The 12,256-nt window shown below is 40.3% G+C and overlaps 1 long non-coding RNA gene across 2 annotated transcripts; it reads left to right on the forward strand.

The window, feature by feature from the left end:
* The first annotated feature begins 707 nt into the window (after window positions 1-707).
* LOC122461139 lies at window positions 708-10,322 on the forward strand. Of its 2 annotated transcripts, none has more exons than XR_006282897.1 (2): window positions 708-805; window positions 9,172-10,322. It is a non-coding gene; the product is annotated as an uncharacterized LOC122461139 (long non-coding RNA). The 2 variants fall into 2 exon arrangements; XR_006282896.1 differs by lacking the exon at window positions 708-805 and adding an exon at window positions 942-1,328.
* Window positions 10,323-12,256: the final 1,934 nt, after the last annotated feature.

Here is a 12,256-nt window from a genome sequence, read left to right on the forward strand (position 1 = left end):
ATATATAGTTGTGAATTTCCCTTGTACTTGAAAAAGAATATCTTCCTTATTAGGCTTAGCTCAGTTCTCTTTTCCTTCTCACTGTGAGGAAGTTTTAAAGCAATTTTGAAAGAAAAATCAAACTCATTTTGATTTCACAAATCTATGTTCAAAAATCCTCATTGTTCAGGGAACTTATTTTCATAGAAGTGATTTGTGCATAAGGATGCCTTTTAGCCACATAATTATATTGATTTTATAGGAAAGTAAAGTACATGTTGCTGCTAATAAAATAGAGAATTTTTCATTTGGCATGGTATGTAAATTAAGGAGAATTCATAAGCTCACTTTACGTATGTAGATATACACAAGAGACTCAGAGAAACAACTGAAGTCCAGAGAACTGCTCTGGTTAAATGGAATTTGTGAACATGGGTCAAACGCTGTCCTTTTGATATGAGTGTTCAATGCCCATTGAATACAAGGGGAAGTGGATGCATATCTAGGAATAGTTAGAACTCAGTCTTGGCAGGTGCTTATTACCCTCAACTTGCAATGAGGTCCATGGGAGCAGAAGGTGCTCATCATCTCTTCAATATTGGACTCTTAATACTTGATGAACACACTATAGAGCAGTGTAAAGTGATAGTTACCAATGCCTTAGCTGGAGGACTCATACATATTAGCCAGACATAAGTATAGAGGATGAGCCCACTCTGATCGGTGAAGGCCAGGCTAGCACCCTGATGAGAACTCTAGTCCCACATCCACCCCCAGCTGGTGAGAAAAGGGAGAAAGGGGTGCTGCCCCTGGGTCCTGCCTGGAAGTGTGTATTTCCTCTCTGTTTAGGGCTATGCAGTTGAAGCTACCTTTTCTTCTAGCTGCTGAAGAGAAAAGGATCTTGCTGTTCTGTCTCCTATTTGCTATTCTGCTTTTCCTCAGCTGCTGTGAGTGATCTCTGCTACTGTACACTCTCCCATCCCACTCCCTGAGCCTGCTGGTTAGTAAAAGGCTTGTGGGGTGGTTTCTGGTTACTCTGCCCCTAATTTCAGCCTGCTTTTTTTAAAAGTCTTGTAACTGGGTGGCAAGTTCTGTCCCTACAGGGGGATGTAACACTCTTCTATTTGCTCACCGTCTTAGTGGGAGTTATACCCTGCACACAGCTGCTGAGTAAATTCTGCTGACTTGCTATGGCAGGTGAATGCAGAGTGTCAGTTTCACAAGATTCTAAGGGGTGGGGCTGGGGCTGGGGCATAGTATTACACTCTGCTTAGAAATAGCTAAGGACAGTGAGGGGAAAGTCCTACAGGAAGCTCTGGGAGCAATTGTGTCTGCGGAGAAAACATAGCGTAAAGCTTGGGTTTGTGTTCTGTTATTTGAATTACCAGTCAAACAAGACTCCAGAAAAGGGTGAATTTGTCCTTCTACAACGTGCTTGTACTTTAACACCGTGAAAATAGCAACTGCTTACGGTTTTCTTCCCCCTGTGAAAAAATCCTAGAGTCTGTCTTTGCTTCTTGTCATAGCTTCGCCAAACAGCAGCAGCTGCACAAACCTATTTGACTCCACAGCCCACTCAGAGCTACAGGCCTGCTGTCTCAAATGAGGGGAGAGAGCTACAGAACCCATAAAACAACTCATTCCTTTAGGTTAATAATGAAAAAACCAGGACCACAGTGAGGGTCACAAGTTTGGATTGGGACACTCAGCAGAAATCCTTGGATATCACCCCCTGCTCTATGGAGGAGTCAGTGGACCCCACGCAGAGACATGTAGGAAAAGGAAGTAGGTGCCACATCACAGAGTACACCCCTGTCCTTTCCAGGGAGCAGCCACATGAAGTTGGTCACTTGCACTACTACAAGTCAGAATACCCTGGGCATCAGTAAAATTGTCTAGTCTCATTAATTTCATTCTATGTTTGCAAAACTATGCATTCGTTTACAATCTATTCATGTTTGGATGCTTATCTTTACAACTGTGTGAAAGCTGGACAAAAAATAGCTGAAATTCTGAAGGTATTGGTTCCCTCCCTCCTCAAGGTAAGATTCCTTTTCTCCAAATAGAGCTACCACCAAGGCTTGAAAAATCTATTTGTTCATATTGTATTCCATTATAAAAACACCTGAAAGGTGTATTAAATCATCCTTTTAGTCTAAAATCTGCTCTACAAGCTACCAGACTAACACAGTTTTAAAAACTAAATTGGTGAAAATGGATTAAAAACACATTAAAATCAATAGCATGGTCCACTTCAATGTGTGGAATACATAATATACTGTGGGAGTGTTTACAGTTCCATAATTTGATTTGGAATCGTGACCAATACATATCAGAAACAAACACTAAAATCTCTCACAGTACTACCTATGAGTCAAATCCTTCAGCCCTTCATTTGGCAAGGAAGCTTCAGTTCTTCTATTACCATGACGATATGCACTATAGACCCAGTCCTGTGAGATATAGAGTACTCCCCAAATCTATTGAAGTCACTAGGTTCTCAGCACCTTGCTTATTGGGTCCTGTGTGAGGAGATGCTTATACTGTACCTCCAAAGTGTACTCAGAATATTGTACTTACAGGAGTCTCACATGCAAGTTGACACATATTGATGAGATGATAGACCTTTTATAGTCTATTCCATTTGACTGCAGAAATGAGCAATTGTTCATATTTATATTTAATAAATCCCTCGACAAGCAGTAAAAAAAGGCCTGCTAGGTTTAGTTGAAGTCTTGGCATACATGTACTTCCAAACATTCAATGACCTTTTCACTTTTCAGAGATGTTCTGTCATTAAACTAGTGAAAATGGGCTTAATTTAGAAGAATAAAAAGGCTGTTAAATGCTGATTAAAAATTAAGTCAGCTGATCATTATCCTCAGGTGGTCTTGTTCTAAGAGCTGTACTTCAGAGACTCAAACAAGTAGTCTTTTTAATGTAGATGAATCTAGTACTGAGAGAAGTTTATTGAAACAGTTTGTTAATCCCTGAACTTTCAACTTCAAATGCAAAGGTGCCTGAAAATGTAAATTTATCACTTGTTTGCAGGGAAACTAGAGTTTTCTCAAATTTAGAAAGACTCCTTGTAGCATTTTGTGAGCTAACTGCAAACAGCTGTGATATTTCACAGATAGGGCAGAAATTAACCTACTACCATCAAATTAGTTGTGATAAACAGAAAAAGTAGCACTGGGACAAGTTGTTCTAGGTACTTGATTTGATTAGGCTGCTTTAGGGCTGGAGGGTTTGGATAAATTTTAGAACCAGCTATGGACTGAAAAAAATTGGTGAATCCTGGATGCGAAAATAATCAGGGGAAAGTGTAAACAATGTAAAGTAACAAAACTTGATGCAAAATTTTACAGGAACAAAACCAACAAACAAAAACTGGGAATATAAAAATAGGTTTTAGTTTGTTTGTTGTTTTGTTTTTGTGTTTTTTCCCTGGAAGCCCTCCCCCTCCAAAAAAAAAAAGTGGGTGAGGCGGGGAGAACACCATTTTGGGGACAGGGTTATTTATGAAATAATTTGCATACACATTTAGTTACAAGAAAAGAAGTACTTGTGGCACCTTAGAGACTAATAAATTTATTAGAGCGTAAGCTTTCGTGAGCTACAGCTCACTTCATCCGATGAAGTGAGCTGTAGCTCACGAAAGCTTATGCTTCATCCGATGAAGTGAGCTGTAGCTCACGAAAGCTTATGCTCTAATAAATTTGTTAGTCTCTAAGGTGCCACAAGTACTCCTTTTCTTTTTGCGAATACAGACTAACACGGCTGCTACTCTGAAACCTGACATTTAGTTACATATCACATCAATCAGAAAATAGACACATTTTCATCACACTGTAAGTGTAATTAGACTAAAAAGTAGATTCACTTGCACAGCCAAATTTATTCATGATCAAGTTCAGAAAAGGTAAGGAAGCTCCATCACTCAGATGACTTAATCCTAACAGGTAAAGCAATCAAGCTAATGCAACGCCTTAAACTCCATTATAGATAAGTTTTGCCACATAGTTTTAAAGACCATAAGATTTTAGCCTGTTTGAACTTCTTGTAACGGGTGATACTGTAAGTACCGTCTGGTGGTGTTTCACATACTCTACATGTGTGCTGCCCAATTGTGGTAGCTATGCAGGACAAACCACATATACTCTGGGTCAGAGCTATGTCAAGAGAGGGCTGACTGGCCATTACAGGAGCCAGCATGAACAGCCTGGAAACAGCCTCCTTGCTGCTCTTCCTCTTTCTTCTACGAAGGCTGCAGTTCTCATGCCCCTGGACCTCCCTCCAAACCCACAAAAAAGATCCTCTGCTGACCAGGGCTGCCAACTCTCTGCAGACAGTTTCCTTTCTTCTGTCATATGTTCCCTTCTCAATTATCCCCTCCAGCTGAGAGCCCCTCCTGCCACAAGCATCAAGCCTGGAAGGTGTTACTTTGAAGAACTGTAGCACCTTTTGGCAGGCCAGACTATCAACCCGTCAGCTGTGTGGGTGCTGTACACCCCATCTCATGCTCTTTTGCAAGAATAGGAGATGGAGCAGCAGCATGGAGCCCTCAGCCTTCATATGCAGGAAAAACAGACTCTCTCTGCTGCCTGGCCTAATTGAAACCTTCTTAGTCATGTGGAGGAGAGGGGGCTGGCATTTGTTTCCTGTGGAAGCCAGCAAATTTTCTCCTCATCCTCACACAGGCCCAGGTTTGTGGTGGTCGGGGGATTTTCTGCTCCTTTCTGTAGAGGACAAGGAAAAGAGAATTGCCTGCTCTAGCAATCTGCTCAGCATTACCCTGCTTGTTCAAGGTGAGGATTGATGCTGACCCCAGCCATCAGCCCAAAGGGTGATTTGCTGGCAGAGAGTTAGGGGAGTTGATTAGCACTCCTAACTTGTCTCTGCTGTATGGGTGAAGCAAATATCCATTTGTTGAATAGCTTTTATATTCATATTCAGAAATTCCTGGACAGCAACTAGGACCAGTATGCCTGCTATTCAGTAGATGCATTGTTAGATTTGCCCATTATTAGCAAGCATTCCTGATAAGCGCCAGAGCTGAACTTAGGCCCGTATTCCCAGAAGTTTGATGAAAAGCCTGGCAGGTTGACACTCATGCATCCCTACATGGGAGCTGGAAAGCTTCCTGAATGCTATGCCATCAACCAACAGTCACCATAAATTTGCTTCGTTGTTTTGTCTGGAAAAAAATATTGAGAAGTCTGTCTCTTTAGTAAGTTTATGATGAGCAGGAAGGAACAAAATGTGAAGTTCCAAAGCCATGTTTTCACAAAGACGAATGTGTAATTTCTTGGTAATTTGTACAGTCACACTCAAGTGCACGCACCTTGTGACTTTATAGTGGTGTTTTTGAAATTGAGCACATGACACTAGGGAATGCATGTCAATATACGTGTGTCAGAGGTAACGAGCATTCATCCTTAAACAGTCTGCAGGGTTTAAGGGTTTGGCTTTTGAAGTATTCAAACTGTAGCTCATGAAAGCTGCTTATTTTTTTTCTTTCCCCAAAATTAAAAAAGTGCTTACTCCTGTTGTTTGCATAGGAGCAAGAATAATTATTACATTTGAGTGGGAGACTCACTCTTTTGAGCCAAGTTTAAAGTGCTTTTCTGTCCCAGAATTAATACAGATCAGATTGCAACATGGTTAATTTTGTAGTTAGCACTGGCATAAACACTAGCAGTTTTGCAAATGCCCTATTGCTGTACTTGATTATTTTAGACATGTAGAACAAAGTTGTTTTCCAGGATAATCCCTCAAAAAATTTACTGGTGTTTCTATCTAGGGAAAGATGTCTGCTACTTTCTCGGGGAGACGGGTGTATAATAGGACTGTGTACATGACTGGAATATTGATATAATAGAGTACAGATTGCTCAGGAAGGACAGGCAGGGGAAAAAAGGAGGAGGTGTTGCCTTGTATATCAAAAATGTATACACTTGGACTGAGGTTGAGAAGGAAATAGGAGAGAGACTTGTTGAAAGTCTGGGTGAGGATAAAAGGTGTAAAAAAAAAAAAGCAAGGGTGATGTCACAGTAAGGGGTCAACCACAGACCACCTAACCAGAATGGTTTTCACTAGGAGGGTGGTAAAGCACTGGAGTGCATTACCTAGGGAGGTGGTGGAATCTCCTTTTGAGGTGTTTTTAAGGTCAGGCTTGACAAAGCACTGGCTGGGGATGATTTAGTTGGGGATTGGTCCTGCTTTGAGCAGGGGGTTGGACTAGATGATGTCCTGAGGTCCCTTCCAACCCTGATATTCTATGAAGAAGAGGTGGATGAGGCTTTTTATAAACAACAAACAAATTCATGGTGATGGGGGAATTCAGCTACCCAGACATCTGTTGGGAAAATAACGCAGCAGGGTGCAGGTTATCCAATAAGTTCCTGGCATGTATTGGAGACAACTTTTTATTTCAGAAGGTGGAGAAAGCTACTAGGGGAGAGGCTGTTCTAGATTTGATTTTGACAAATATGGAGAAACAGGTTGAGAATTTGAAAGTAGAAGGCAACGTGGGTGAAAGTGATCATGAAATGATAGAGTTCATGGTTCTAAGGAATGGTAGGAGGAAAACAGCACAAAAAAGACAATGGATTTCAAGAAGGCAGACTTTAGCAAACTCAGGGAGTTGGTAGGTAAGATCCCGGGGAAGCTAGTCTAAGGGGAAAAACAGTTAAAGTGAGTTGGCAGTTTTTCAAAAACACACTATTAAGGGCACAAGAGCAAACTATCCCACTGAGTAGGAAAGATAGGAAGTAATGGCAAGAGACCACCTTGGCTTAACCAGATCTTCAATTATCTGAAACTCAAAAAAGAGTCCTACAAAAAGTGAAAACTGGGTCAAATTACAAAAGATGAATATAAACAAATAACACAAGTATGTAGGGACAAAATTAGAAAGGTCAAGGCACAACACAAGATTAAACTAGCCTGAGACATAAAGGGTAACAAGAAAAATTCTACAAATACATTAGAAGCAAGAGGAAGACCAAGGACAGGGTTGGTCCACATCTGTCTACTTGATGAGGTGGGAAAATAAATTACAGAAAATGTGGAATTGGCAGAAGTGCTAAATGACTTTTGTTTCAGTTTTCACCAAAAAGTTTAGTAGCAATTGGACATCTAACTTAAGGTTTAATCCCTGAGGATAGGACAAGAAGCAATGGGCTTATATTGCAGCAAGGGAGGTTTAGGTTGGACATTAGGAAAAACTTTCTAACTGTCGAGGTAGTTAAGCACTGGAATAAATTGCCTACCTCTGTTTAGTGATCCATGAACAGGAACCTACCACCTGGACTCAGGCAAGTTAGGCACCGAGAGAAGTTTCATGATGGAATGAGTTAGGCACCTACCTTGCTTCAAAGTGGCCAGAGGAGGAGATGGTACCCAGATTTTGAACTGTACCTGATCCAGTAGGTGGCCTCTGAAAATGTGACTTAGGTGGCTGAACACGTCTTTCCCTGGTTCATGAATTACTCTGGGGTGTAGGCAGGAGATAGACATCCAGACACCTAGAGGGAAGCAGCAGTGTGAATGCTCAGAGGCAGGAACACAGATGCCAAGGCAGCTCTTACCCTGAAAACTTAGGTGCCAAATGAATTCAGCACCTACATGGTTTGGTGGGAATGTTGTGGATCACAGTGGAGCCAAACCTGGGATTTCAGTGCCTAAACCCTTGGTTTAAGTGCCTTCATGGATCCCACCCTTAAACTAGAGGGGTGGGAAAGATTCAGAGCAAAATGAGAAAACTTTACATTGATATTTTCAGAAATGGTCCTGATTTCAGACACACAGGTGTACATTTTTAGTTTTTCAGTCAAAAAGGATTATTTTGGAGTAGTAATTGCAATCTGTCATTTCACAGAGCACAAAGAAATAGCCTATATTTCCCTTCAAATTATCCATCTGTTCTTGAAACGGATTCATTTTCAAGAGGTTCCATAAAAGCATGAGTCCCCTCAGCAGTGAGCTGGTAGGGCATTGGGGTTTGAACAGATTCACAGAGTAGTGGGAATTAGACAATATTATCACAGGGACTCTGTTTTACACAGTTATGCTTCGCACATGTTCAATAGTAAGTTAAAGGCATAAATGGAATGTGCTTCTCTTGTGTTCAGCTGCTTCAGTACATTTCCACAGTTGGAGGGCACTGTTGTTCTTGTTACTATCTTAGAAAAGTTCCAGTGCAGTGGAAGGGATTAAAATAAACTGCAAGAAAAAGGTTCCCTGATATGGTGCTGCAGCAAATGAGTGTTGTAGTCAAGTCTGGCTTACAGTTGCATTCTTCTGTCAATCATTCTGGTAAGTGAAAGACATTTTTTTTGCGCTAGTTGTAATGTTGAGTCCCTCCTGTAACTGAAATATTTGCTTGATTCATCCGATTCTCTAGCACCATTTCTCAGGATACACTTTATACTTAAAGAATGCTCTGTAAATAAGTGTTCTGGAAGCACTCTTTGCCTAGCTGATCAAATGTTCATTAAATAGCAACATTTCCTACTATGTGAAAATTATTACACTCGCCTTTCTGGTGAAGACGCTCTATGCCAACAGGTGAGTGCTGTCCCATCAGCATAATTACTTCACTTCCACGAGAGGCGGAAGCTAAGTTGGCGGGGGAGCGTCTCCCGCCAACATAGTGCCAGTGTGAACAACACTTAGGTCGCTGTAACTTGCATTGTTCGGAGTGTGTGTGTGTCTTTTGCACCCCTGAGCAATGTAAGTTAGATCAACATAAACGGTAGTGTAGATCTGCCTTCAGAGAAATTAGTAACCTAGCTGCCTAAAAGAGAGAGCACTGAGGCCTGATCTTATCCAGGCCTTCCATTTTGCATAGCACTCCTATATATGAGAAGCATTTCCTGGCTCAAGAGCATTTTCTGATGTCTTAATAAGCCCAAGCAGTTTACATGTATGGTGTGAAATGGGTGCAGCCATAGTTTCAAACACATTTTAAAGAGTTACATGGAATGTGGGTAACCATTAACATTGCACACAGAGCAGTGAGTTACAATAGCATGCTTATAAAAACTATGAGGAGGGGAAAGTGCTGCAAATATGTTCATAATCAGGTCTTGGGAGAGTAAAATCCTTCAAGCAGAATTTAAGCTTATTTTATTTATCAAGGAAAATGTATATCAGAGGATTCTAATTTTGCTCTCTTCCATTTTTCAGATTGTTGAATAGGAATAATAGATTCATTTTGCTGCCACAATGTCTCCGTTGTTTCCAGAGATTTGCCATCACAAACATGGAAGGTAGATCAAGAGTTTAGGATGGAAGCTGCTGCCAGTCCTTTAACCAATTTGCTGCAATACTCAGAAAGCTACAGCAAGGATCTCATGAAGCAGTGGATCCATGTGCCTAAGCCCCAAAATAGCTTAAAAATGCTATTTGAAATATTTATTTGAAGTTATTTACATAGTCGCATACAGAGAAATATCATAATGATTTTTGGTGAGAAACTTTAAAGAAACCATAGTTTTAAAAAATGGAATAAATTGTTAGTCCCTTGACCTAAACATGAAGACAAGCACACGACACTGAAAACAAAGGAAGATGGAAAAGCATGCATGGGGCAGACAGCTGCAGGTTTCAGGGTGGATATGGGCACCAGAATAAGATAGTGTTGAGCAAGCTGAATAGTGGCTTTTTGATATCATCTCCCAGTTTTGTAGAAGCGCTTCTGAAAGTGCTTTTGAAACTATATTGCTTTACATGGCACATTGCCTTTGGGGCTGAGGAGCATGATATTGTTCAGAGTTTCCCTCTTTACTAGCTCAGCCTCTTTGGTGCACCCATGGAGAACTTCTGCACAGTCGGAGAGAATGGGACAGAAGGGAAAGATGCAGTGAAGCTAATGCTTCCTTCACTTATGTTTGATACTATTCCCCACTGCACATGGGTAAAAGAGTTGAAAAAGGACCTACTGGACCATCTTGTTCATCCTCGCTCTTTCTGCCAATGTAGGAATGTTCCCTCCAGTACTTTGAGTGTATTGTCCAGTCTAGTTATATATGACCCAACCAATGGGGCTTCCAATGTGATTCTTGGGACAAAGATTCTTTATATCTCATAGATGCACCATTTAAATAACTTTCGTTTGCATTCAGCTCACCAATCAATCAGCAATTTGTTTACAGCAATTCATAATAAAGAACCTGTAGTTCTTTCTGAAAATCCTTGGGAATAATTCACTCAGTAACTGACCTATTTGCTGTCTTCATGTTCACTATTCAGTCAGTGTCAGTGTAAATTTTCAATATTGCCTGGGAAGAAGCTATAAACCTTCCTGTTAATGCAGAAGAATGAATCACTACACAATATTCTTTCATCCATCAGTCTACTGGTATTCTCAGAAGATGTACTGCTGGTATCTTAGGCATTGTCAGGATGTTGTTTTCATGAGAAAATCATTCCTGTCACATGTCAAATTCAAAAATACAGCACGTCAGTATAAATGTGATGTGGAACATTGTTATGAGAGATTCAGAAAAATCATACAGTCCTCAGTAATTCATCATTTCAAGACTCTAATCATTTTGTTGCTCAGTCTAAACAAACCAGGTAAAAACATGGCTAATCAGACAGACTTGAATATGGCTCAGAGGAGGCTTAAAGTCTACAGAAGGAAGGTAATGTAGAGTATTTGAGCTTGGGAAAAATATTTTTATTCTTCTCCTTTTATCTCTAATTGTCTTTAAGTTAATTGTTCCACTCAGTTCTTAGAGGTACCCAGACATTTGACAGAATGTGTTTTTAGAGTGTTTCTTGCCTACATTCATATTCCCAGATCAGTTGCTACAGAAATTGGAGTTTAGTCCAACATTTTGACAACAATTGATATTTAATGATCTATTAAGGACAAAATCCATTGGCTGGATTCTCAGACGGTGTAAACTGGCTCTACAATGGAGTTATGCTGATTTAGCCTAGCTGAAAATCTAGCCCAATATTCAATGAACATTTTCTTCTTTTAAAAATAGCATTAGAAATTATGGGTTCTATCCTTCTTATGTGTCCATCTTTCTGCCAGAGATGGGGATTAGGTATACACTGTGCTAAGAGAATGAATTCATGCAAATTACTTTTGTTCATTATTGGGTCAGTAGCCTCTGTCCTCCTCTGCTAAGCAGGACTTTTCTGACTTTATCAAATCACGTGTTGCAAAAAGTCATAAGAGTGTAAGAACGGCCATACTGGGTCAGACCAAGGGTCCATCTAGCCCAGTATTCTGTCTTCTGACAGTGGCCAATGCCAGATGCTTCAGAGGGAATGAACAGAACAGGGCAATTTATTGTGATCCATCCCCTGTCATCCAGTCCCAACTTCTGGCAGTTGGAGGTTTAGGAACACCCAAAGCATGGAATTACATCCCTGATCATCTTGGCTAACAGCCATTGATGGACTATCCTCCATGAACTTATCTAGTTCTTTTTTCGAACAGTTATACTTTCGGCTTTCACAAAATCCCTGGGCAACGAGTTCCATAGGTTGACTGTACAATGTGTGAAGAAGTACTTTTTCTTGTTGTTGTTTTAAACTTGCAGCCTATTAATTTCATTGGGTGACCCCTAGTTCTTGTATTATGGGAAGGGGTAAAGAGAACTTCCCTATTCACTTTCTCCACACCATTCAAGATTTTATAGACCTCTATTATATCTCCCCTTAGTTATCTGTCTCTTTTTTTAATCAGTATAATTGATATTTTTAATCTCTTCTTATTCAGAAGCTCATAGCCTTAAATCATAGCATGGACATGTTGACGAGAGCGAAAAAGCTAGATATTAAACAAACCGTGTGATTTAGGTTTTGTTCCTTAACGCCTCAAATAAGATATTTGCTGTATAAATACAAACAGTGGGTATACTGTGTTAGCAGATTAGAACACAGAAATTGCCATGCCAGAGTTCACCTTCATAAATTCAACATGACACTGCAAATACCAAAACTTAATTTAACATTTTTAACATGACCTCTTTGGGGAGGATTATAAACCTCCTTGAGATTTTTCTGTTTTGGTTCTCTGTCTCAACAAAGAGTTGTCACTGAATTCCTGCTACCCTTTAGCCTCCCAAGCAACCCTCTGTTCAGCTTTATAGATCTCCAAGGTTCTATCCCATCTACTCACTTAGAACCTCAGATGTCATCTGAATTTACATAAATTATGGAATCGGTGATTCTTGTGTGACATGGTGGCTTATCCTTCTACATGAATGTGATGGGTTTTCTTCCACCCCCTATAATACTTTAGGATTGC

The sequence above is a fragment of the Dermochelys coriacea genome, chromosome 7 (assembly GCF_009764565.3).
Source record: "Dermochelys coriacea isolate rDerCor1 chromosome 7, rDerCor1.pri.v4, whole genome shotgun sequence".
In the NCBI taxonomy this organism is placed as follows: Eukaryota; Metazoa; Chordata; order Testudines; family Dermochelyidae; genus Dermochelys; species Dermochelys coriacea.